Below are 25,765 nucleotides of genomic sequence, written 5' to 3'. Positions count from 1 at the left end.
TATTTTAAAAAGACCGCCCAAACTCTCCGCTTCTCTGATTGGCCCGCGCTCCTCGGTCGCCGATTGGCTGGCAGCGCTGCTTCCCCTCCCATCCCCTTCCCCACCCCGCAGGCAGGGGAGGGTGTGTTGTTTACCGGCAGTGATTGGCCGCCTACCGAGGGCGGTTCTCTCCTGATTGGCCAGATGTGATGTACCGCTGCCCCGCCTACAGCTGCCGGCCGTAGCAACGGGGCCCGAGCCGTGCGCGTGCGCGGAGGAGCCCCCTCAGACGGCCGGGGCGGGCCGGGGGGGTGCCCACGGCCCGAGGCTGCCTGCCGCTCGGCTCCGGGTATGCCGGGCCGCCGAGCAACCCTGCTGGCCCCGCAGCTCACCTGTGCGGTAATAAACACAAATACTGATCTGCTGCCCCGAGGGGCGGCCGGAGGTAGCCGGGCTCCGGTGGGCCTGACGCCCAGGTGTCTGTCGGGCCCTTCTCTGCTGCTTCTCGAGGGTTCAAAAAGCCCGTCTGGGGTTTAACACCCCACCAACCCCCACCCCACCCCACCCCGTCTACAGCTTCAAGCCAAGCGTCAGATTTATTTATGGTCTGGTGTTTCAGAGTTGTTAGGATGTGCACATCCAAGCTTCTCTTTATAATCTCTTTATAATTCTCTTCATAATCCTGATCACATTTGCCTGGAGGCCCCATGCTTCAGGTAGAAGATGGCTAATACTCCTCTGGAGACATTCAAAACCCGCCTGGACATGGCTGTGCAGCCTGCTCTAGGTGAACCTGCATTAGCAGGGGGTCGGACTACATCTCCAGAGGTCCCTTCCAGCCCGGACCCTTCCGTGATTCTGTATTAGGTGAACAGCCAGCAGCAGTGCTGGTGCCTATCTAACCTCTTGCAGATCACTAGTCAAAGGTTGCATCAAAAGGCTTCTCAGCCTGCAGCTTAACGGAGCCCTCATGACAAGATCAAACAGGATCTTGCAAAATAAATCGTCGTCTGGAGGATTTGTGGGGCTGTTTCAACGCGTTCCATGTTCTGTCTGTTTTTTGTGGACAAACACAAAGGAACAAATGTCATAGGACAAAACCAACAAAACCACAGTGACTGGCGATGCGTACATACTGGAGATAGTCTGTGGTGGCGACTCGAGCAGATTAGCATTCAGTTTCATCTAGTGAGGTTCGGCAGTTTCAACAAACAGAAAATGTTTATTAAATGTCACGGTCTGGAAAAATAAGCCGCCTTCTCTACAAAACAGTCAGCAATGTTGCTAGGCCAATCTCTATTTCTAGGCACAGTTCCTGTCTGCTATGCCAGTGATGACGGCCAACAATTTCTTCAAGTTTATTTTGACGACAAGCGCTCTTAGATTCCCATAAACACGCACAACTTTTCCTAGGGATATTCCAGATACAGGCCAGCACTCTTTTAGGTACCATCAGATATACCTAAGCACCCTTAAGCACGGCATCCCTGCAAGGTGATTTTTTTGTGGGATAAAAGTAGCTTTAAGCTCTGAAGTAAGAGTTGTGGATCTGCTCCAGTTTGAACAATGATTACTGTTAATGGAGTTGACCAAACTGACTCCTCAGAGTGGCGTCATCTAGGTGATGTTTACAGGCTAAGGCTCCAAGCTGTAGTCTCTGTTATCCAAATGCCCTTGGCAGTCACCACTGTTTCTTTTCCCCCACATTCTGAAGGATATCTTGCCATCACAGAGATGGAGTATGGATGTTCTTCCTCTTCCAGCTGCTGTACTAAGCCACAGAATGGAATGTATGTTTCAGTTTACCTAAACAGCAAAACCCATTCATTTTGTAAACACACAGCATGACAATTCTAAAAATGCTAATTCAGACATCTACTTGAACACATAACATTCCTTTCCCTTTGCTAATTTAAACCTAACAGAACACTCTGTGAAATTATCAGTCATAGATCATGTAATTTGGGGGGGAAATTTGTTGCAAGAGCATGGCTCAACAGGGCTTTTTCTGCAGCCTTGCAGCAGAAGGGCTCTATCTACACTAGGAGAGGACTTCTCCCCCATCTTTGTTTCTCTGGAATTAATTGATCTGTTGCAAAGAACTAAGGAGGATCGAGAAAATAAAATAAAACAAAACAAACCCCAAGGATCTTCACTGTAAGTGATACACTTATCAGCTTTGGGATTATAAACAGGGAAGATGAGTCTGCTCCCTGTGCTGTTCGGACCTGACAGAACAATCAAGTGTTGCAGGAAAAGGAGGAGTAGTGGTAAGGTCTAGAGATAAAATCTTTTTGTCCCGTCATCGTCATCCCCCCCCCTCCCCCTTATGCAAGCAGTAATTTTCTTTTAATGTGGCATTTATTTGTGATTAAGGGATGTGTGCATGTGGGGGGAGAAATGAGAAGTGTTTCCACCATTATGAGAAAACACAATTTATCTATTCTGTAACATGCGGTGCTTTACAGAATAGCAATTCCTTCCTGACATTCTTTGGGAACTGAAAGATGCAGTAAGTAAAAATAAAGTTATAAATTCCTTAGCTACAGATGCTATAGCACTCATTACTTAGAAACAGTGATGACAGATTTGAGAAGGGAATTCTTGAGTTACACTGAACCGGAAGGCTGGTGTGAAATCAACAAAAAAAGGAATTGAAACTGGTGGAAAATCCATCTGAAATCTTTTGGGATCCTAATAAAAGCGAAGATTTATACTGAATCCTTAACTTCTGCAAGATAAATTTTAAACTAAATAAAAGTATTTGTTGTGATGTGGGACTTTCCAATACCATCAAATTGAACAGGTATTATTTTAACTAGCCTTGCTCAACTATCTTCCAATATGGCTTGGCAAAACTTGTCCTGGCACGTCTGCACAGCAATTCATTGGGAATAGTTATGGATGGCTAATAGCTGGGTATTGACTAGCAGGTGATGATATCAGAGGTGTTAACTGGGCCTTGTGGCATGTGGATTTCCAAACTGAAATGGGATTACAAACCTTTACGATTAAGGGACATGTGGTAATTACCACCCCAGACACAAGCCGTCTGCCCGCTCAGCAACTGGACACCCGGTTAAGAACAATGGGGGTCACTTTGAACAATAGTTTCCTTTGAACCACTTCACCAAAGAGCTCCACAGGCTTTACAGCCACTAATTAATCTAAGTGCCCGGCTTCTATCCCATTATACTGGCATGGAGAACAGCAGTGCTGAAACTGGAAGGCCAAAGTCAGAGTTGTTACTGCTCCTCTTCCCAGAAGACCAGACTGCTCCTCTGTGATGATTAGGGCCTTGGCACCTAATTCGGGGTGGGGGGGTGGGGGGTGGGGTGGGGAATGGGTCTAGTCTGGCCAACATCCTTGTTTTCTGCAGTGGTGGAAGAGACAACAGCTCATGCATGAATTAGCGTTTTCTTCGCACACAATTCAAGCTCATTTGAGAATATGGGTAAAGTATCAAACATCAAGAGAGCCTGTGTCAAATGAGATTAGTCCTAGAATCCTTTCCCCCCTTGAGAACAGCTTATTCTTTCACAGATCCTTAAGAGGCGCCATATAAAAAAAACAACCAACACAACCTGTTTTAATTAAATAGGATGATTTGACAGTTGGGTGTTTTCTGTTTAACTGAGGGGAGTAAAAGTAGGTTATTTTAGCAAATAAAATTAGCTCAGTGTGTACATTTTAGTTTTGTACAAAAATATACATATTAGGAAATTCATATAAAGGCTACATACGTATGTGTATGTACACACACACACACACACACACATATACATCTGAGAGATATTTTGCAGATGCTTTTGCTTTTAGAAGCAGTGGGACCAGTGGCCAGTGATTAAAAGCTATCAAAACTGAAGCCTTTGCATTGGCTTCCCCTCACCAGGCCCTTTGTGAGGGAACAAGTCTAGGAGATTACACGATTCAGAAATCTGCCAGAATTTAAAACTTGTTCTCCTTACAGAAACCCCCAAGGGAGAGTGGCATTTGATCCTCTAGTAGCCATAGAAGCAGACATACCCACTGGTACTGCTCCTGTCTTTGGTACAGAGGAGTGTAATTTCACACTTTTCACCTCGTGCTCATGGAAGTTGGTCAAGTTCAGAATTCATAAATAAATGAATTTATTGCAATTTATTACGTGCAATAGGACAGGAGAACAAGGCTTGCCAATCAAGGATTAATGTAAATATGAGATTGGTGGTAGGGAAAAGGTTCACCAGTAACACAAACAAATCCAGGGATAAACAATGATAGTGCATTATGTCTGTCTCAGAGACTGCACCCTGAGTTCAAAATAGCTGTTGAAATTAGGAAGGGAGGGTGCAGAAAAAAGAAACCCAGCTTGTTTGCTCAGGAAACTTTGCAGAAAATATTTTGAGCCAACAAGACCCCAACACAAATCAATGGAAACTTCAGGAGAGACTGTAAACTTTTAGAGATTGTGATTTTTGTCTTGCTGCTGCAACATACGGCAAACCAGTACAGAAACAGCATCTAACAGTGTTAATGGGTAGGCGAGAGGAACTTCCACAAGAGGAAGCTCACCACAAAGGAAAATGTGAGTTAGCCTACAGAAGAAAATTTATAAGAGCATAACTAGGCTGTTTAGGTGTATTTCTTTGTTTTGTAGAGGCAGAGTTTAAATGTTTTTTTGATGGGCACCCAGAAACGCTTTTCAGATGCCTGGAAATGCAGATGATTCACTGGGATCTTTGTTAACCACACGCGGCAGACTGCAGGGCACCTTCAGCCAAGCACCTTGCATTTTTGGGACAGACCACATGCAAGGAACCCTGGCTGTATACAGATCTGGGTAAATATACCCTACGACTCCAGTGTATATTTAGAGGAAGCACGTATCATTCTTGTACATGTTATAGATACTTACATGCACATAAAATTACATATGCATTCAACCTGGTATAAAGCCGCCAGGTACGGATACCACATACTTTGTTTACTGAAAAAAAAAGCAACCATCTTTATGCCATTGTATTGCTGTAAGTACCCCTACACTAGCGCAGCTGCACTGAAGTCCTGGGACAAGAGGAAGTGTGTCTGTATAATTTAAATCACAAAACTTGCTAGTATAAAGAAGGCAAAACTACAGCTAACCACTAAGGCAGCGGCATCGGACTTCTAGAAGAGATGAAATGTTGATGCGAAGCACTGGTGAGGACTACTTCACACCTCCATTTTCACTGCCTCGATTAACATTTGGTCTGTTTTCATCCAATTTATGCTGTTTTAATGCAGTGCTCTCCTCCTCACCCATTTCATCTGGTTTCATCAGAGATACTTTTGACATTAAACTGTCTTAGGAGGCATTTCTGAATCCCCTCTGACAAAAGAGGAACCTAACTTCTGACTCCCCACATGAGGTTACCAGAAGAGAGAGATTAAAAAGTCTACTAGAAAACAGATCTTTCTTAGAAAATGTTCTTATTCCCTGTACAGTAGTTAGCACAAAGCTTGTAAAATGCAGCTAAAAATTGAATTGCTTGTAGTGCTAAAATCTTGATTCATGAAGGAAATTCCAAGTCTTCATTGAGAATTTTCATGGACGCAAAAGGATTTTGTTCCAGAAACAACATCGTGAATAGGCCCCTGTCTATTATTTCACAGCTCTGAGCAAGCCCATGTACAGTATGCTGGTAACCACAGAAATCCATGGTCCCTGACACTGACTGAGCGTGAGGAAATGGCTCAAGAGTGAACAGCATTCTTCGGTGAGCCTGATTCTCTGTCTGTGTTTTCGTGAAGACCCCTGTCTGCACAGAGCTGAAAAGATCTTGAGCGGTGTCAAAAAGGTACCTGCCAAGCTTGCAAGCACAGCATCCAATGCAACCTACTTTTGTAACATCATCCAGTCTCCTTTTGGAGGCCTTGAAAATGGCTCTGGCATGAGAAGAGGAAAGGGGAACTGAAATGCACCCCCACACCAGTGCAAACCCTCACATAAAGACACTGAGAAGGGGAAGGCACTTGTGGATGACTTTACCACGGCCACGTCAGCTCATGGGTTGTTGTTGCCTCACCTTGTTCAAATTCCACTCTGCACTGAGAAAAAGGAAGAAACCAGGAAAGACTCCAAATCCGTGACACATTTCGTAACTTACCCAGTGAATACAATTATTATTCATGTTTTCTGTGCTGGGTGGGTTTAGGTGCCCTTTGGATTACAGCTCCTTTGTGAGCTAGCTCAGTCTCACTGATTTCCATTACAGCTGTTGTCAGAAATCTATATTGCATCTTCAAGCCTACTAAAATATTGCTTCCTGTCTTTTTTAGATAATAATATCAGATGCATATACCAGTGTTCTGCAGGAAGGTGTTGCAGGCAGTATATGTAATGGCAGCTGAAGACGCAGACCCAGTTCTGATCCCACTGACATTGCTGTGCAGCAAGGGTAATCTTTTAGAAGCCAATAGAATTACACCAAACGCCTGAGCAATGTGCTTCAGTGCTTTTATGGCAATAATTTGCCTTCAGTGTGAGTTAAATTGTCTGAAAGGAAGCTGTATGTTTCAATAACCTTGTGCTTGTCTAAGCATGACCACGTAACTAGCAGTTTGCTTAAAGGTTTCTTTTAATAACAATTTGTTACTGGAAGGTGCGTTTCATTCACTGTATATTTTTGTCACTTACTTCAAGTGGGTTCTTTTATTTAATTGACAAGATAATTCTAGGCAATGTTGTACTTAAGGCTTTTTAAAGTATTTTTTTTAGAAAGGTAGTTGTGCATAATTTCAGAAGGCATTTTCAAAATCATAGGGATTCTGCATAAATGGAATTTAAATTAGTCATTAAAAGTTAAACCAATCAAAAATAGAGCAGTCACCTTTCTGACTGCAGAACCAGGCAGCTGTTAAGTAAAATGACTTGCTAGGAGGCATTTGGTTATGAGGACTGGGAATGGATATTTTAAATTTATTTTCAGATTTAACATAGTGCAAATTGGTTTTATGTAATTTGGATTAAACACCAAAAGGCCCAAAAGAACCTTTGCACAAAGACCATCCACAAATCAACAGAAAAAGACTTCCATCTTGATTTTTGTTTTTTTTAATTGAAGCAAGCATCGTGACAGAAAATAGCTAAAATCACAAAGTACAGATGTTCTGTACCAGAGCTTATAGGCTTTTGACTTAGGCCTCATCGGCTTTTAGCAGAAAACCGGCCTCTGTGGCAGACAGAGACAAATTTCTGGCCACCAGTCAGATATCTCCCCTCGTTTCCCATCGTGCTGCTCTCTGCTGTCTTACCAAAGACATTCTCAATTCCTTACACATTTGCTTTTCAGATTATCCAGTCTTAGTTCTGGAATACAACAGGCCATTTCGTTTCAGTAAGCAGACCTTCTAATGACCCAGGCTTAATATGAAAGCCTCCAGAGATGAAAAATCCCTTAATTATCTAATGTGCTGTGAACAAAAGACATCTCATTGTCCTTTCCCAGGGTTTCTTAGCTTACCTTCTTGTATGTCTTTGCTAAAATCAAGTTCTTCAGGGCAATGTCTTTTATACTTTCTGTAGGGATAACCATTAACTGTAAATAAGAAATCATGTCAACTTGTATACTCTTCCCTTTATCAGACTATACAAACACAGACCACCACAAATTAGCACAGATGGAAGGTTTTTTCCAACTGGAAGTGTAAAAATTTCCACCCCTCAAGTCCCATGGATTGGTTAGTCTTATTCAAATAACTAGCAGTTGGAGTTCTGGGAGTCTCACAGAGTCGGCCAATCTTACTCTATTTCCTGTGCCAGAAATGGAATATTCCATTTTCCCCCCTTTCTTTCAATTGATAACTACCTTCAGTCATTTCATGTCCATTGGCACATATTGTCCTTCTCATATTTCCCAATGATAATTTATATTTTGTTTGCTCTGTGCTAGTGTGAACAGAGATGTACAAATTTCCGTGCATAGTACCACAGATGTTTTCCAAGTAACAGCTGCAGGAACATTTCCAGCATAGTTCTATCTTAAGCTGCCATATCCAGGCACATTTCACTAACATACTCTTGATACTTGCCAGAAGAAAGAATTCAGATGTACTTTCTCAGATGTACAGTCAGTAGGTAGCTCTGCCTGTCTGGAAATATCTGGGTCTAACTCAAGAGTTCAAACTGACTAACCTTGTATTTAGGATCACGTATCACACAGATCCCTAAATATAGAGCGTGCAGAAAATCCTCTAGCACCTTGCCTGATCTGTATCTGCTCGCCTCCCGTTGTCACTGCAGTCCGTGGAAAAGCACCCATCTCCTTCATTGGAAAAAAAGTCAGGCCCAGTAGCAAAGATTCTGGAATGAGACAGGAAACAAAGACTGCTGTATCCAGTTGAGCTGCCAGATGATGTTTAGCAAATAGAACTTTATGTCACTTTTGTAAAATCTGCAACCTTTCTTCTACCCAAAAGAGCGTTAGTGAACATGATCCTGACCCACACAGAAAAGTGCAAGTCACTACGTTACTGGGCAGCAAATTACCCTTTTAAAAAGGCAGGTGTACAAGTGTCACAGAAATACTACACATTCTGCAAGATTACAAACTCCTGCAATGCTGATATGAACTCTCCAGGACATAAAATAACCAATTATAGATGGTGATGTCTACAGTGACATATAACCACAGTGAGATAATTAACGGGAATTGCCTTTAAGTAGTCACATAGAGAAAAGAATGGAATTTTTATGTTCTGTAGGGGAAAATTTAAGAAAACCTGTATTAAATGAGCCAGAGAGAATGAATTTTTAAGGTACTGTTACTCACATCTTCTCCCTTCTTGAAGACCACGATAAAGTTGCTTTAGCTGAAGACTTGTTTGGAGCGGGTTTGCTCAAGAGTACACAGCTGTTCTTGCCTCGATTTACCTTTATCTCCGTTCCCATGCACTTACCCATTGTCTTGTTTACATGCAATGTGGAAAACCATTCAAACTCATTTAACTTTGAAATTAGCCTTGCCCTGAGCAGGAGTTTGGCCTAGGAAACCTCCAGACATCCCTTCCAACTTCAGTTACTCTTTGATTTTATGACTATTTATTGCAGTTTACACCTTTGTTTTACAGTGTCCCTTTACCTACTGGTCTTGGATTGTGAAAGCTGGTCATTTTCTACTTCTCCTGTACTGCCATATTACCACTCTGTTTTGCTTCTAGCACTGTTAAGAATGGCAATAAGAAATTACATTTAGTTTAGAAAGCAATTCAAGAAAACATGTATCTTCAGATCAAGTTAATCAAGAATTACACTTAATGGCAGATGATGACTATTTGAATAGAGTTTTTTTTGAAAACTGGGCGCCATTTTATGCTGTAGAAGGGCAGGTCAAAAGTTTGGATACAGACAGTTGAAGAAGGATTCTCCCCCCCGCCAGTAATTTGGATCCAGGCAGGCAGACCATATATATGAAACAAAATTAAGGAGGAACGTGCATGAAATATTACTATCAGCTAGCTGTTCCACTATATCATTCATGATGCCAATCCTAAAAGGGTAAAATTGGAAATGCTGTAGAGGAGGAGCCACATTCCTATCTGCTGTTGGCAGTCTCACATGTGGCGACATGCATTTCTGACTTGTCATCTGTTTTCTAGGAAGAACGATTGATTTACAGGTGCGATCCCTAGGGAGAGCGACACAGTCTGAAGGTTTTGCTGTAACCAAGTTAAATGGAATAGATTTTGAATAGATTAGAACGTTTTCCAAATAGTAAAGCAAACCACAGAAAATCCCTGTTCTGGTTAAGAAAATTTCATTATGGGGCCATTTATTCAGTAAAAATAAATCAGGTAAAAAGGTTAATTTAGTGCCTGCAGTTCTCCTCTCCAAATTAATCACTGAATGTGAAAGAGGTACTTAATTTGCTAAATGTAAGCATGTATTTCACTGTCCTGGATGAAAGCAGAAGTGTGTCTTGCTGTTTCAAGAAGCTCTGTGGTGGAAACAGACAGTAAGGGAATCTTCTTCAGCTCAGATAGAAGGGTTCGTTTTCCTAGTAAATAATTTATATTCCTGCTGTTAGGAAGAAGTTGCGAGAGGCCGTAGGAAAGCAATGTGGTAACAGCTGTGAACTCCTAAGAGGCCATGGAGATGTTACACTTGATCTGGCACTCCTGTGATTCAGCTTATGATGATTTCTGGTGTCAACAGACTTCTTTCAACATGTGATTCTGTAGACTTACCCTCAAAACCAAATGGCTACCTGAGGCTGCCTCTCCCTGCATGACAGGTGATAGTTTCTGATAAGGGAGAGCACACTGACAATTGATTTAAAAGAGACAGAACAGATTGCACAGCTGCAGTTTGTTGACTGTGCATACTACATGCAGCCATGACTCCTCTTTACTTTACATTATCTTTATTAAAACATGGATTTAGGTATCTGAGACACTTCATGTGCAAGCTCTTTTTTTTTTTACTAAAGCTGACAAGTATTTGGGCAAGGAATTTATGTTGCTTTTTTTTTCATCTCTTTTGGGAAAAGTAAACCAACATAGAGTGCTTTGGAAAGGGGGCTTGCTTGCTGCTGGCCTTTCTTACCGGCCAGATGCTTCTTCCTGTTCCATGCCAGGACAACAATTTAGCTTCAGTTTCACGCATGGAACAGCTGAATTCTGCTTGTGAAACTGAAGCCAGGGTTTGTCTGTCCAGCTGCAGTGGAAATCTACATTTTAAGCTGGAAGAAATGAAGGACCCTGCATCTAGTTTCTTTTTTTCCTTTGCTACATACTTCAGGAATACTGTATTTTTTTTTTTCAAAGGGCAATTCATTATTGCCTGTAAGAACAAGCATAGCAAACGTACCTACAAGGTAGAACAGTCTTATAATTTGTATGAACTAACTTCCACACTACTTGAACTTGGGAAATTAGCATTCCAGTGATTGATTCATTGCACAGAAAGAGTAAGATTTGCAAAATAACTATCCATTCTGGATAGTTCAGTTTTCACAGAGGTCAAACAAAGACAGTTCAGTGCTCAAACCCGTTTTATTCCCCTTTGAGAGTTCCTATGTGCTGCTGATTTTTATTTGATGAGCACTTACTCCCAGGAAGCTGAGCAAAGTCTTGTCAGGTGATTTCACCGTAAACAATATTGTCTTGCAAACTGTGCCTCCAGACAAAGAAAACAGAGTGTAACTTTCTTTGCAGCTTTTGAAAAGTTGCTTCTGAGACTGTTTCCAGTCTTTTAAAAAAAGGAGTTGCCTCCAAGAAGAGAAGTCTTTCTGAGCCTTGAGTAAGCCTCAGTATGAGATCTCTTCAGTGCCATCAGCGTACATATCTCTTCTGCTGGCTTCGATGAGCACTCAGATGCCTCTGTGAGGGTTTCCTCTACCAACAGCCCAAGCTCAGCCTAAGGCAGGCAGAGGAGATGCTCCAGGCCATTCCTCTTTTGTGATCAACATGACTTCCAGGGAGAGCTCTGCTGCTCACCAAACTTTATCTCTGAGATCGGTTTGGAAAAGAACAACAGAACTTTTTCATTAATTTTTTTTAAGGTTTTGAGTGTTTTGTTCTTTAAACCAACATCAGTATTTCCTTCTCTGGGCTGATCAAAACTTGCTTGTTGTTTTAAAGATCTCAGGTTAGTGATAAATATAGATGAGTTATATAATGGTTGGAGTCAAAGCACCAACAGAATAACTACTCTGCCACACTACACTGAACTCGACCTGCTAAATCCAAACAGCAGTTATAAAAAAGTTTGCATGTGCCTAGCCCCTTGGGATATTCAAATGCTTTGCAAAATATTTTAATTTAGTCTCACAACCAACCTGACACAAGGGTAAATTTATCCTTGTTCTGAAGTTGCTGTCTGCATACATATTTGAACTCATCAAGCTTGCTTGCCCATGCTGGACTTTGTGTGCGCCCAAGTTCAGTGGATATGAAAATTAGTATTACCCTTTGCATCTGTTGGTTTAATTCACTGGGCAAAGGTCATGCAGTGAATAGCGCTTGGGTCTCCAAAGCAGAACACGGAGCCAAACCACAAGATCATCTGTTTTTCCCTCTGAAGGGTGTTTAAACAGCACAGACAGAAATGTCTACTGCAAAGTTATGTCCCCTCCCTTTTCCACATACTGGGATTTGGCTGTGAATCCTGTAGTCTGTCTTCTTTCCCTCCACTCAGCGGTAGAAAAATCAGGCACCACGTAAGGTAAAAGGCAGGACTACACATGCCTTATATGTGGGATTTTCTTGTTTCCACTAACATTGATCCCTCACTGGTCTGATATTTACTGGTTTGTCACCTTCCTAGAGCCCAGTCTGCGTTAAGGCAGTGGCTGCCTGTGTAGTTATACTTGCATGCCGTCACACTGTCTTGGAACCAGGCTGGGACACATTTAATTTTGCTATAACCAGGGCAACCCATATTGCTGTAAGTCCCCTGCACGCCTGGACAGCGAGTCCACTGTACCTGCTGCCTGTGACAGTGCAGCTGTCCTGTCAAATCCCTTTAAAATAGACAGGCTTCATTTCCTCCCACAGGAACGAACAGGTCTTCTCCCTGCTACTAAAGTGTACTTCTTCCTTGGCTGACGTGGCACTTGGGGTCTTTATGCTGTTCCAAGGTGTTGGATTTTTGTACAGTGTGTCAAGTCCCTGCATGCAGAACACCTGCTCGTAATGGTGTAATGGTCTTCATCCAGGTGCACTTCATTACATTCACCAAGTTAATTTTTTTTCTAGGTTTAATATTGCCTCTTTTCCTTTCTCCCCAAACACATACAGTTCTCACTGGTTGCCTCCATCTCTTTCTCAGCATTCTGCCTAAACCCCTTGGCCTTGGCAGTCACTTACTTATGGCAGCCTGCCCGCCATAACCCTCAGCTGCTCTGGGCACATGCTGTGTCTGTCTTCTCAGAGTGTGTTCAACTGTGATGCTGTTTTGACCCCTGGGCGGTTGTGCCCAGACCTAGGCCACCTCCTACAGAGGCTTGAAGCCGTCCTGGGAGACCTCACCTTCAACTGACTGCCCTGCTAGGAGGACCTGCTCTGAGGTCCCTCTTGCACCAGGCAACTCCTCAGTCTCCAGCATTTCCTTCGGAAGGAGTACTAATCCAGTACCCGACTAGTTTATTGCGCTACTTTCAACTCAGCTGGGTGCTGCCTCAATTGTCCCTTCCTACTGTTACTGAGGACAAAGGACTGTAATCATATGTATCCAGCTGAGGGCATATTCAGCACAAGACAAACAAAAGGAACTCTGTTGCAGTAAGTCAGCACTAGAGGTTCCTGCCAAACCATCAGTTCCACAATCTGCTGGTCTGGGGATGTACCGCACTGCCTTGGGCTCCCAGCATTGACATACAAAATGTTCTGGGAAGGGCCCTGATGGAAATCCCTTGAGCAAATAGTCAGACTATGCAAGAGCCGCTGTAAACTGCGGGAGTGGAACAATCTGAGGACAGTGTTGGTCAGACCTCCAGCAAGAATTTCCCAGCTAAGCTCAATTATCTTCACTTGATCACTGCCACAAACTACCAGTGGTACAACAGATTTTGGAAAACCACTGCAACAGCTGTAGACTTCTTCAACAATGATCCTTAAATGCTGAGACCCAGAAGAATTAGAATGAAAATGTAAAAGCCAGATAAAATTCCTGTGGGACTTGCCCTTCTCTGCACCTTCTTAGTTCTAAAAGGCATATCTGATTTCAAGATAAAAAGTAAGAAAAATGAAAGGGAGCAGCACACAGCAAGCTTGGATGTGAAGAGTTCACTCTATGCATAGAGGAGTTTGCTGCTGCAGCAAAAGTAGCCTTTTATTTCAGTCTTGCAAGCGTGGCCTGAGAGTTACTAGAGAAAGGGTTAAAAATGCTTATGACAGATGAATTTTTAGCAAACTGATTCAGAGTTAATTTATCAGGAAATAAATAGAAAAAAATTTCTGTGCTCTCTCTACACTTGATTTATGTCACCGTGCTTATCATCTCTAGAGGAAATCCTCCTTTCTGTGCTGCCTGAACAGCTCATAACTACAGATACTGGAAGGAGTTTAAAGAAAACAAGTTGCCTTTGCTCTGAAGTTATTGCTTTTATCTGTTAATTTCAACCTCTGGTGGTTTAGCAAGGTTCTGCCACTCACCTTCACAGTGCCAGGATTTTCATGCAAAGTATTTATTCTCTTCCTGGTCTTCACTGTACAGTGGTATAACAAACCCTCAACCTGCTCTGGGAAAACAAAAGAAAGAAAGAGGAAAGGACGGAGGAGAGGACGGAGGACTTACAACAAAACTGAACACTCACAAACTTAGGTGTCCAGTTCTAAAGTCAGGCAGACAAAAGGCTAGTTGGATCTGTGGGAAAACCTCGCGGCCTCCCTGGCACGTCAGGCATCTGTCTTCTGCTACGGGAGTGGGGCTGGCAGGCAGAGCCTGGCCCCCGGGCACCGGGAGAAACCGGGCAGCGGGTCCCTCCTGCCAGCCTTCGCGGCGGGCAGGGCCGGGGCCGGTGACGGCAGCGGGCAGGCCCCCGGACAGCCCGCGGGGCACTCGGCCAGGCGGCCCCGGGGGGACGCGGCGCCTCCGAACGCCTTCGCTCCTTGTTTCGCCAGTGTTTTAAACGAAACTTTCAAAGCTTTACCCTGCCTGCTGCCCAGGCGGCACCGAGGGGGGCGAGCTGACACCTCCTTCGGCGCCGGGGCTGGCGGAGGAGCAGACACACGCCCAAGGCGCCGCTCGCCGGGGGGAGCTGGCTACCCACGCGGCCCTGCCCGGCGGAACCTTCCCCGCTGCGGGCCGGGCTCCGCTCCCGCTAGCCGAGCTCCCTCATCCGCACCCCCTCAGCGCCCGCCCGTGCCCACAGCCGCGCAGGCGCCGCGGAAGGACGGCGAGGCAGCGGCCGCTCGCACCGCGCGATCCTTCCGCCGGGCGGCCCGCGGCAAGAGTCCCCCTCCCCCTCCTCCTCCTCCTCCCCCTCCTCCTCCCCCTCCGCGCAGAGCCGCCCCCTCAGCGGGCCGTGGCGCGGCGCGGGCAGCCAGCGGCGCAGCCTGTGCCCGCGGGCGGGGCGGGGGTGTGCGGGCGGTGAGCAGGGGCGGCACCACGCCGCCAGCCCCGCCCCGCGCCGCCCCCCGCGGGAGGCGGGGCCGCCCCGCCGGCCCTTCTTTCCCTCCCCTGCTCCCCCCGGGAAGCGGCTGGCTCCGGGCTGCCTCTCGCTCCCCCCCCCCTCCCTTTTAATTTTTATTTTATTTTATTTTAACCCCCCCTTCCCCACCCCGCGCGGCGGCGGCGGCGGCCCGCCTTCCCCCCCCCCTCCTCCCCTCCCCGGTCCCCGTCGCCGCGGCCCCGCCATGGCGACATGAGCCCGCCGGCCGCCGCCGCCGCCGCCGCCCCGGACATGGGGCCCGCACGGTGCTGAAGCGCCGCGGAGGAGCCCCGCCGCCGTCGCCCCGCCATGGGGTGCTGATGGCAGGGCCCCGCCGGGCACCCCGCCGCCGCGCAGGGGAGGTGAGCCGCGGGGCGGGAGCCGGGGGTGCGGGCGGGGGTCTCCGCGGCGGGCGGGCGTGCACGGCACCGGGGGTGCGCGATGCAGGGCGCCGGTATGAGCTGCCTGTGTGTGTGGCGCACCGTTGCGTGTGCGCTGCGCGCACGGCGCCCGTGTGCGGCGCGTTTGGAGAGCGTCCGTGCGTTGCACGACTGTGAGCACAGGGCGTGTGCAAAGCGCCCGTGCTTTGCCTGAGTGTGTCCAAAGCGCCCGTGCATTGCACAGGGCGCGTGCAAAGCGTCCCTGCGTTGCACTAGTAGGTGTACGGGGCGTATGCAAAGCGCCCGTGCGTTGCACGAGTGTGTGCGCGGGGCGCCTGCATTGCACGAGCGCAGCGCATTGTGCGCGCAGCACAACAACAGTTGTGTGCGGGCCGTGGCCGCCGTGCCCTGCTTCACCCCCCTGCCCTGCGGGTGTCGGCGGTCGCCAGGCCCCTGTCCCGGGTGGGTGGGGGGCGCTGAGCAGCACATCTGTGCCACAGGTGTGACTTCTTGGTAGCTCATCGTGGCACACGTAATTTGTGGTGCTTCTCCTCTTCGTGTACTTGGTTTGCAGAGACGGTCTGCGCTCTCCTCCGTGCCGCCTTTGGCCGCCTGTCTGCGATGGAAGAAGTGCCGTTCTGTTCTATAAATCCGCATCAAAGGGGCGAGCTTACGGAGCGAGGTTACCGGTGGTTATTTCATGCCGGTGGTAGAGAGCAGGCTCGCAAAAAATCCTCCTGAAAACTTGTCCATTGAACACAGGAAGACCTGTTCCTTTATCCTCCCTTTTTGAACCAGTGAAGGAGGGAAAAAGGAACAATCCAGCATTTTCACTGCCCTTACATATATATAAATAAGGGTGTTATAGAAGGCAGACTGTTTCAAGCCTGAGTTTAAAAGTGATTTTCGGCATCAGCCTTTGTGTGCTCCCAAAACATTCTTCCCATGGTGTACTGCAGCAGCCTGCCCAAGGCACAGCCCCTTTCAAAGACAGAAGGGTGAGATTTCTTTTAATAACTATGTATGTAAATTGAGCAAAATGCACATGGTTGTGAAGCTCCCTTTTCTGGAGCATCTCGTGTTTTCCGTGCAGAGATGGCAGATGTGGCAGTGGCCCTCGCTCCCCTGGGGCTACCCCCTGCCCCGACTTAAAGCTGGGGGATGTATGCAGAACCCAGGTTTCGCAAGGTGAGGCTGAGTAGGAGTTTGTCTCTAAAAAAGCAAATCACAGTGTCTTTTCCTTGTCTCCAAGGTTTTGTTTTGGATCCCTGCAAATGACTGTGTTTTTATTTTTTTTTATTTCCTTTAAAGTAGTTTGGCTGGCTCCTAAGGCTGGGGGATAGCTCACTCTCATCTGTGCCTGCACAGACCTTGGCATGGGATGTGGGAAGCTGATCTTTTGGCTTCGCCCCAACGGGAATTGAACTTTCACATGATACATATATACTTCTAGTTATCCATTACCCCTGTTTAGAGCTTGTGTATAGCTTGACATGGCAGAACTCATCTTGAAGCTCCTTTTACTGTGTCCGTTCTGTATTCTTACAGACTCCTGTGCTTGTTTGCTTTGGGTCCTTACTTAAAAGTACTCTGAGATTGCGTCTGTCCTCCTGGCAGTGCATGATAACAGCCTCGCTCTATCAGGGCCCTCTCCACAAAAGGTCCTGCTTGGTTGATGCCTGCTGGGGCTGGGCTTTCCCACTGTTTTGTGTTTGGGGTGTCACAAGCTGCATTGGGTGATGGTGAGAGCTGTGGTGAGCAGGGCAGCACTCCTGCGGCGTGTCTCTGCTCTGGTCTCGCTGGCAGCAGCCATTCCTGGATGTGGTTGAAGGCATTGACATGCCTCAGCGCAGCCTGCTGTTTGCTGCTCTGAGCGAGCAGCCGCAGCCCCGTGGGGTGAGGAGACCCCCTCGTTAGCCCTGCCCCACGCTCTGGCCTTTGCCAGCAGTGCAGCATTCTCTTCAGGACTCTCCTGCACAACCAGGTGGTAAAGGGCACTTCGAGCTGGTTCAGGTATGGTTTTAGGGGAGCAGTTGTAGCTCAGTATCCTTACATCCTAGAAGCCTTGGGATGACTTTGAGGGAATCGACAAGTCAGGCATGGGGACATCTGTTTTCCAGGGTAATGCAGTATCCACAGCTGTCTGTCTGCCATCTTACGTTAACACTGATGCAATCAACATTTACTTTCTAAAATGTGTTATTTTCCTATTTTCAGATTATTTGTTATATTTACAGACATGTATCAATTTACAGACTTCTGTCCAAGTGTGAGGCTGTTCAGTGCCACTACTTTCACTTGTGTCATTGCCCTGGGATAAGCTTTTCAAGTCAGTGGATGGACCCAAGTGTTTAGCTCTTCACAGCTTTGAGCATCTCCCTTATAATTACAGTCTCTTGGATTTTCCCTTCTCAACTTTTCTGTGCTCACCTGCTTCTTAGCATACCTTGAGCAGGCAACAAATGACAGCATGAGCGTGTTTGTGTGATGGAACGTGCCTTCCCCCAGGCCAGTATGAAAGATGCTTTCCTTTGCACACGTGCAGCAATGCGCTGGTTAAAGCGGTAATTAATCTTGACCTCATGCTGAGCTGGCTTTTTGAGAGCACATATATTCACGGGTTTAATCTTTGTGTTTTTACATGACACCTCTTAGTAAATAAGATTTGGTGCTGCTGTCATGCTGATGTAAATTAGCCACCTGAAATGGGTGATAGAATGGGTAGGTACACAATCTGCAGTTCATTTCACACCGCTCCGTAGCCTGCCAGAGACATATTTTAAAAAGCCTGGGCAGGACCAGTGGCTTCAGGAAAACTAGACATCACATTTTGACCACCAAGTGATAACTTAGGACTGTGTTGCCCAAGCAGGGAGCAAAATCACAGAATGATTTGGGTTGGAAGGGACCTTAAAGACCGTTTAGTCCCAACCCCCTGCCACAGGCAGGGACACCTCCCCCCAGCCCAGGCTGCTCCCAGCCCCGTCCGGCCTGGCCCTGAGCACTGCCAGGGATGGGGCACCCACAGCTGCTCTGGGCAGCCTGGGCCAGTGCCTCGCCACCCTCACGGTGAAGAATTTCTTCCCAATATCCAATCTAAACCTACTCTCTTTCAGTTTAAAGCTGTAACTCCATGTCCTATCACTATAGGCCCTAGCAAAAAGGAAAGGAGAAGACTCCACTCCAGACTTGAGTGGAACACAGTTGTGGGATCTGGAAGTCCTCCCCTGCAAGATAGAAGATGGGTGTCTAGGGCTAACCTGTCCAGGAACAAATTGTGGGTGTTTTTGTTTTCTCCCAGGATTTCATGGGGCTAGAGAAGGTACCAAAACCGCAGGTACTTTTCACCAGGACACTCCAATGAAGGAGCAGGAAATCCAGGCTTGCCATCAAGGAGATGGATTTCAAGGGGGGTTCTGGTTCGCTGGGAGTAGAGAGCAGTTTCTTTGAGAATTCAGCACAATAACAGCTATTTTCAAATGCCAAAAAAGCAAGGTGAAGTCATTCAGATGGAAGGAGAAATCTTAGGTGCCTCCCATCTAAGTGTGGAACCGAAATTTTCCCTTCCTGTGTGTTTGCTAACTGCAAATGATTATACTGTAATGGGTATTTGCACTTGCTATGCAATAGTCATGTAAAAGCTCACTTGCGAATAACATGTTACTGCAGATACTCCATTTTGCTCATCAGCCCAGACATCAAACATTTTCTTTACCAGGATAATGGGAGGTGCTGGATGAACCCCTTTGCCACAGGCATTTGTGCCTTTTTGGTGGTATTTCACTGTATACAGTGAGATACTGTTTCTTGGCTGGGGTAGCTCGTGACTGCAGTGGTCTGTTAGACAAGAGCTTGGCTCCCAAAAGCTTCAACCTTTACCTTCCTAACAATTTTTGAGTGTTAATCTTGGGGTTTAACTGCTCCTAAGTGCTGCCATGCAGCTGAAAAGCCTGCTTCCTTTACGGATGCAGCTGCTGTAACACAACCATCAAATGCAGCTTAATCTCCCATTTATAAAAGCACTGCAAATGTGACCATGCCTGCATCTATAGGACCAAAGGGGACTTTGCACAGCATGCTTTGTGGAAGCAGGACGACTCAGACTGCCATTACGTATGGCCTCAGACATACTGTTTTCTCTTTGTCAGTAACCCCACCTTCCGTTTCCTTCCCTGGGTTTATTTTATTTTAGGTTGTGGACTGTTGTCCTATTTTAGGTCGTCTGGAACTGGGGATATCAAGGCTGTTGTTAAATTCTTGCTCATAGGGCAAGGAGAGATGAGCACGTAGGGAAGAGCCAGGAGTGTGCCTGTGCCATCCTGCTTTGTGGACAATTGGAATTATGTCTTTTTCTGTATTGTCTCAACAAGAGGCTAATTAGTCAGCAAGCTCGAGCTCCTAGAGGACAATTAAAGTTTATAACTGTGGGTTGTCTTTGGTTGATGAGAAAGAGGAGACAGTACTCTCAGAGCCTAAGAATGCTGCTCTGCAGCTACTGTGCTGTACCTCATAATTGATCTATTGTTTCAACAGCAGATAATTCCTCATTTCCTCATAATTATCTCTTTTTAGTGCCTCACACTGTATCCTGATATTAGCTGTAATCACTGATAATTTACCCCAAAGCTAATCAGAATCTGCAAAGCGAAATACGGGCCTTGGTGAGCATTCATGTTTTCAGATAAAATTCTCTTTTGTTGTTGTCAAGAGGAATCAAGCCATTGTAGTTACATGTTTTCTGGATGTGGGTGTTGAACTGGGTATAAACTTGTTTGGTTTTATTGCTGTTCATTTATGTTAATGACCAACTACTGCCGAAAGACAAAAATAACTACTGCTGAATCCTGTTTCTGGGTTTTTGGGGTTTTTTTTTCCCCCATAAAGACGTTGTATTTGTTTGGTTTCCGGGGATTATATTACTCAAAAGGTGGTGTGTGGTGCTTTAGATTCTGAATGCCTGTTGGCCCTTGCCTGTAGAGAGTTAGCTTTTATGAGCTTGAAAGCCTCTGGCCCTATTTTATGAAATTACTGCTCGCTCTCATACTTTGTGAGCTTGATTTTCCTCAGTTACTTCCTTCAAGTTACTGTTGATTTATACCAAGTTATATTGGCGATGGGAGAAGTGAATCATGCTCTGCATGTGTTGCTGTTAGGAGACTAGCAGTGAGACATTACATAATGCCAGGTTAGGTTTGCCTTTTTTTTTTTTTTAAGCCTTTCTGCTCTGCTTTCAGCATTTGCTGCCTGAAGAACTGATGCGCTGCTCTGGGCATACAGCTGAACCCTCAAACTGTGCTGCTTTGAGCCTAAGGCCCTTAAAGTCACAGAGCAGCTGAGGCTGGAGGAGACCTCTGAAAGCCATGTTGTCCACCCCCCCTGCTCAAGCAGGTCCACCTAAACCAGTTGCCCTGTACCATGTCCAGATGCCTCTTCAGCACCTCTGGGGATGCAGACTCCACAACCTCTCTGGGCAACTTCTGCCAGTCCTCTGTCACCCTCGCAGTAAAGAAGTGTTCCTGATGTTTAGAGGGGACATCTTCTGTTTCATTTTATGCCCCTTGCTTCTGGTACTGACACTGGGCATCACTGAAGAGAGCCTGGCTTCATCCAGTTTGTACCCTCCCTTTATTTATTTTTTTATATATATATGTTTTAAATATATGTAAAAGTAACATTCTCCCTGCCCCAAACCTTCTCTTTCATCCCTTTATGTATTTATATATATTACATTCCCTCTGCCCCAAACCATCTCTATGTGTTTTATATATGTATGTAACATTTGTCCTGCTCCAGTCCTTCTCTTTCCAGCATGAAGAATCCCAGCTCTCAGCCTTTCCGTGTAAGAGAGCTGCTCCAGTCCCTTCATTGTATTAGTAGTTCTTTACTAGACTCTGTCCAGTACATCCATGTGTCTTGCTCTGGGGAGCCCCAAACGGACACAGCGCTCAGGTGTGGCCTCACCAGTGCTGAGCAGCGGGGAAGGCTCACCTCCCTCAGTCTGCTGGCAACCCTCCTCCTAATGCAGCCCAGGATACCACTAGCTTTCTATGCCACAAAGGCACACCGCTAGCTCATGATCAGCTTGGTGGCCACCAGGACCCCCAGGGCCTTTTCTGTAGAACTTCTTGCCATCCAGACACCCCCCAGCATGTATTGGTGTCTGGGGTGTTTCCTCCCCAGGTGCAGGACTCCACACTGACTCTTCTTAAGATTCCTGGCAGCCTGTTTCTCCAGCATGTGGATGTCCCTCTGGATGGCAGCATGACAGATCTCTAGCATACCAGCTGCTACTCCTCACGTGGTGTCACCTGCAGAGCGGCTCAGAGTACTCTCTAGCCCATCATCCAGATCATTAATGAACACGTTAAGCAGGACTGGACCCAGTATTGACCCCTGGGGTACACCACTAGTCACCACCTCCAGCTAGACTTTGTGCCACTGGTCACCACCCTCTGGACACATTCATTCTGCCACTTTTCAATCCAATTCACTGTCTGCTCATCCAGCCTCTGCTTTCAGTAGTGTTGCCCAGATATTCCCTGGCCTTCCTTTTGCTGCCTACATATTCTCCCAGGTAACCCATCCTTGCTTCCACCTTCTGTAGTGCTTGCTTTTTGTGTTTTAACTGTGCCAAGATCTCCTTATTTATCTACACAGGCCTCCTGGCATTTCTGCCTGATGTGGTATTTGTGGGGATGGAAGTCTTGAGCTTTGAGGTGATCCTTGAATAACTTTGAGCCCTGCTTCCCATCAGGGCCTTGCCCCATGGGATGCTTCCAGGCAGATCTTTGCGGAGTCCAAAGCCTGCTCACCTGCAGTCCAGGGTTGTGAGCTTGCTGCTTACCTTCCTCCTTGCCCTTGGGATCCTGAACTCCACTATCCCACGGTCACTGCAGGCAAGGCAGCCTTTGACCTTCACGCCCCCAACAAGCCCCTCCTTGTAGGGGAGTATGAGGTCCAGCAGGACACCTCTCCTTAGTTTCTCTGTCACATGGGTCAGGAAGTTGTAGTCTGTGCACTCCAGGAACCTCCTGGATTGCTTATGCCGTGCTGTGTTGTCCCTCCTGCTTATGTCAGGGTGGTTGGAGTCCCACATGAGGACCCAGGTCTGCAAACAAGGGGCTGTTTCCAGCTGTCCGTAGAAGGCCTCATCCACTTGTTTTTCCACCCGCTACAGTGTCACTCTTACCTGTTTTCTCTTTAATCCTCACCCACAAGGTCTCAGTTGGCTCCTCATCCATCCCCATGCAAATCTCCATACACTCCAGCTGTTCTTTGTCATCAAGGGAGACTCCACCATCCTCCTTTTTCCAGCATGCCTTTCCTAGGGAGCCTGTATCCCTCCATTGCAACACTCCTGTGTGTTGAGTCACGGGAGCCATCCCACCACCTCTCCGTGATCCCAACAAGATCATAGCCATTTAGCTGCACACAGGTCTCACCGTGTTTATTCCCCACTATGTTCATAGACATGCATGCACTTCAGAGAAGCAGCTCAATGAGCTTCTTTCCCAGAAAGAGTTTGGGGGAGTTCCTCCATAATGGTAGCTCACAGGTGCATCCTTGCTTGCATGCAAATCCTGGAAGTGACCCCACTTAAGCCTCATTTTTTGTTGATTTTGTGGTCCCTTCCTATCACTTCGGGCCCTTTGCCCATCAGCCCTGTCCACTGCTCTCAAAGGGCTCCTGGTAACTCCATCCCTGCTCTGTCAGGCCTAGTTCAAAGCCATCCTTATAGGGTCACCCATCTGTCATGCTTTAAGCCTGACCAGCAACCAAGCCCCACACAGCTGCTCGCTCACTCCCCCCACAGTGGGATAGGGGAGAGTTTTGGAAGAGTACAAGTGAGAAAACTCACAGTTTAGTAGGTAAAACAAAAGCCATGCATGCAAACCAAGCAAAACAAGGAATTTACTCCTTCCATCAGCAGGCAGGTTCAGCCATCCCCAGGAAAGCAGGGCTCCCATCACGCCTAACAGTTTCTCGGGAAGACAAATGCCGTAATGCCAAATGTCCTGCCCATTCCCCCTGCTTCCTTCTGCCCCCAGCTGACATACTCAGTATGACATCAAATGGTCTGGAATATCCCTTGGGCTAATTAGAGTCAGCTGTCCTAGCTGTGTCCCCTTCCAGTTTCCTGTGCCCCTCCAGCCCTCTTGCTGGGAAGGCCTGAGAAACTGAGATGTCCTTGACTTGGTAGAAACATTACCCATCAACAACCAAACCCATCAATGTGCTATCAACATTCTCACACAGAAGCCAGAACACAGCACTAGCTACTGAGAAGAAAATCAGCTCTCCCAGCTGAAACCAGGACACCATCTTACTGGTAGAGATATCTTTGCCCAGCTTGGGTGAAGTGGATCCCATCCCTCCCAAGCAGATGCCCCTCCACTAGCAGGATCCCACAGTCATAGAACTCAAACTGCTGTTGCTAACACCAGTTCTGCAGGCAACTGTTGACCTACGCTCAGGAGAACATCACCAGGGCCCCCAAGCGTTTGACTGCCACCCCCAAATCCCCGTAGTCACTTGACACTCTAGAGGCTGCCTCGACAGTTTCCCTAATGCCCACATGGAGAGAAAGCAGAGGTAGCAGTCAGAATGTTGGACAACATTCCACATCCGGGCCCCCCGCAGGTGGCAAGCCTCTCTAGATGATAGGTCAGATTGGAGGTGGATGCTTCTGTCCCCTGCAGCCAGGAGTTCCCCATTACAATCTCTCACCCCTTCTTCCTAAAAGTGTTGTGTGGTTTAGGGTCAGGTAGCCCATATCTCTTGCCCAAAGGCACATCTGGCTCCTCTTCAACGAGCATGCTGAACCTAGTTCACAGTTACAAGCCGTTAGGTGGGACAGGAACTTGCCTTTTAGTGCCAGAAGTCACCCACTTCCATCCTTGCCCTTCCTCCAGAGGTTTCACTTACCTTGATGGTGGGAGTGGACACTGCTCACTTCTCTGTTATGGATGGGGGCTGAGGCTTTTCAGGCTGCTGGGTCCCAGAGAAGACCCTGTCTGTCTCCCATGAAACTTCTCTGATGCTGTACAGCCTGCTCACTATCTCCTGTAACTCCTTCACTTGGCTCCACAGCTCCTCCAAGTCAACATACCCCTGGAGGACTGAGGGCCATCTCTCCCAGCCTTGGAGAGAGGCCCTAGACACTCCCTGCAGCCTGGAACTTGGAGGCCTGTGCCCATCATCTAAAGCTCTACCCTGGCAGGGGCAGCTGCTCCAGCATTTGCTGGAAGAACTTCCCCATGGTGGACCAGTTTATACTGGAGCAGCTCTAGCTGAGTCCGCTCTCATAGCAGGCTTCTACATAAACCTCTACAATTTATTCCTGATGCCTTGGGTCTGGCTCGTGTTTATGTAGACCTCACTCAGGCACTGGCTAAGAGGGGTGCTTCACTCTCCCTAATTAGAGGGCAGCTGCACCCTGGGTCAAGGGCAGCTGATCATGCTCGTTAAGCAGCTGCTAGAGCTCCCTCAGGCTGACAGCCTCGTGGCTTACCCGTACCTCATCCTCACCTAGCAACAGCCTCACTCTCCAGGTTTCTGAGAGGGTTCCCAGGTGTTCCACAGTGATCTTGGACCCTGTCCCCAAAGGATCCAGAAGGTCCCAGAGAACCCAGAGACTGCTGTGCAAACCTTGGTTAGTTGCTTCTGGGAGCTGGGCTCGTTCCTTTGCTGGCACCATACAGAGAGTTTGGTGCGGGGCTCAGCCGTTGCTCTCATGGGTTTACCCATCGTTTAGGTTAGAAACACCATAAGAATAACAGGCGTCATATGAGCAAACGTTTGTAGTGCCTTTATACCTGTCTCGTGCTTCAGTTCTGAGCAAGGAGGTAGCACCACCTTTTGGCATGTGACCGCAGATTGTCCCATAGGAGGGCAGCCTGCCCTTGATGAGATACCCTAGTGCACACAATAAAGGCTCACGTTCCTAGCCTGGCGGCATGGCTCTTTCTGAGCGGTGAGATCTGCATGCCCAGCAATAGCAGGGTCCGTTCCTACCGAAATGTTAGCCCAAGGCCCTTGGCTGATTTTAATAAACGTTGTGAGGAGTTTACATCTTCAAGAAGCATCTTGCATGCAATCAGCAGCCAGGTGATGACCCCATAGCGTTGAAAGAGTATAAAAAGTAAGAGTTTCTTTTGCAAGTGTTCATAAAATGGCATGGAGGGGTTTTGGTTTGCAAGGGTTTTGGTTTTGCTTAATTTAGTCAATGCAGGCAAACAGCCTCCATCAGTTAATAACATTTCCTTTGATTTTTAGGTTCAAATAACCCAAAAT

General features: G+C 46.9%; 1 protein-coding gene and 1 long non-coding RNA gene across 5 annotated transcripts in view; one reads left to right on the top strand and one right to left on the bottom strand.

Moving 5' to 3' along the window:
- Positions 1–1,181: 1,181 nt before the first annotated feature.
- On the bottom strand, positions 1,182–14,893 carry LOC130156613 (uncharacterized). 3 transcript variants are annotated; one of them, XR_008824507.1, is made up of 4 exons: positions 14,095–14,893; positions 8,201–8,302; positions 7,464–7,538; positions 1,182–1,785 (listed from the first exon to the last, which is right to left on the bottom strand). It is a non-coding gene; the product is annotated as an uncharacterized LOC130156613 (long non-coding RNA). The 3 variants fall into 3 exon arrangements; XR_008824496.1 differs by having other exon boundaries at positions 7,464–8,302; XR_008824514.1 differs by having other exon boundaries at positions 1,182–1,745; positions 7,464–8,302.
- Positions 14,894–15,150: 257 nt separating this feature from the next.
- The window catches only part of CCNI (cyclin I), a 35,670-nt gene continuing 25,055 nt past the window's right edge, over positions 15,151–25,765 (top strand). The window contains exon 1 of one of the 2 annotated variants that reach the window (XM_056355172.1): positions 15,151–15,454. The gene's annotated coding sequence lies outside the window, so the exon portion shown is untranslated. The remainder of the gene's footprint in view (positions 15,455–25,765) is intronic. The other variant, XM_056355166.1, reaches the window with a different exon arrangement.

Source organism: Falco biarmicus, chromosome 1 (assembly GCF_023638135.1).
Source record: "Falco biarmicus isolate bFalBia1 chromosome 1, bFalBia1.pri, whole genome shotgun sequence".
Classification (NCBI taxonomy): Eukaryota; Metazoa; Chordata; class Aves; order Falconiformes; family Falconidae; genus Falco; species Falco biarmicus.
Note: the sequence above shows the minus strand (reverse complement) of the source record. Positions and strands in the feature narration are given on the sequence as shown.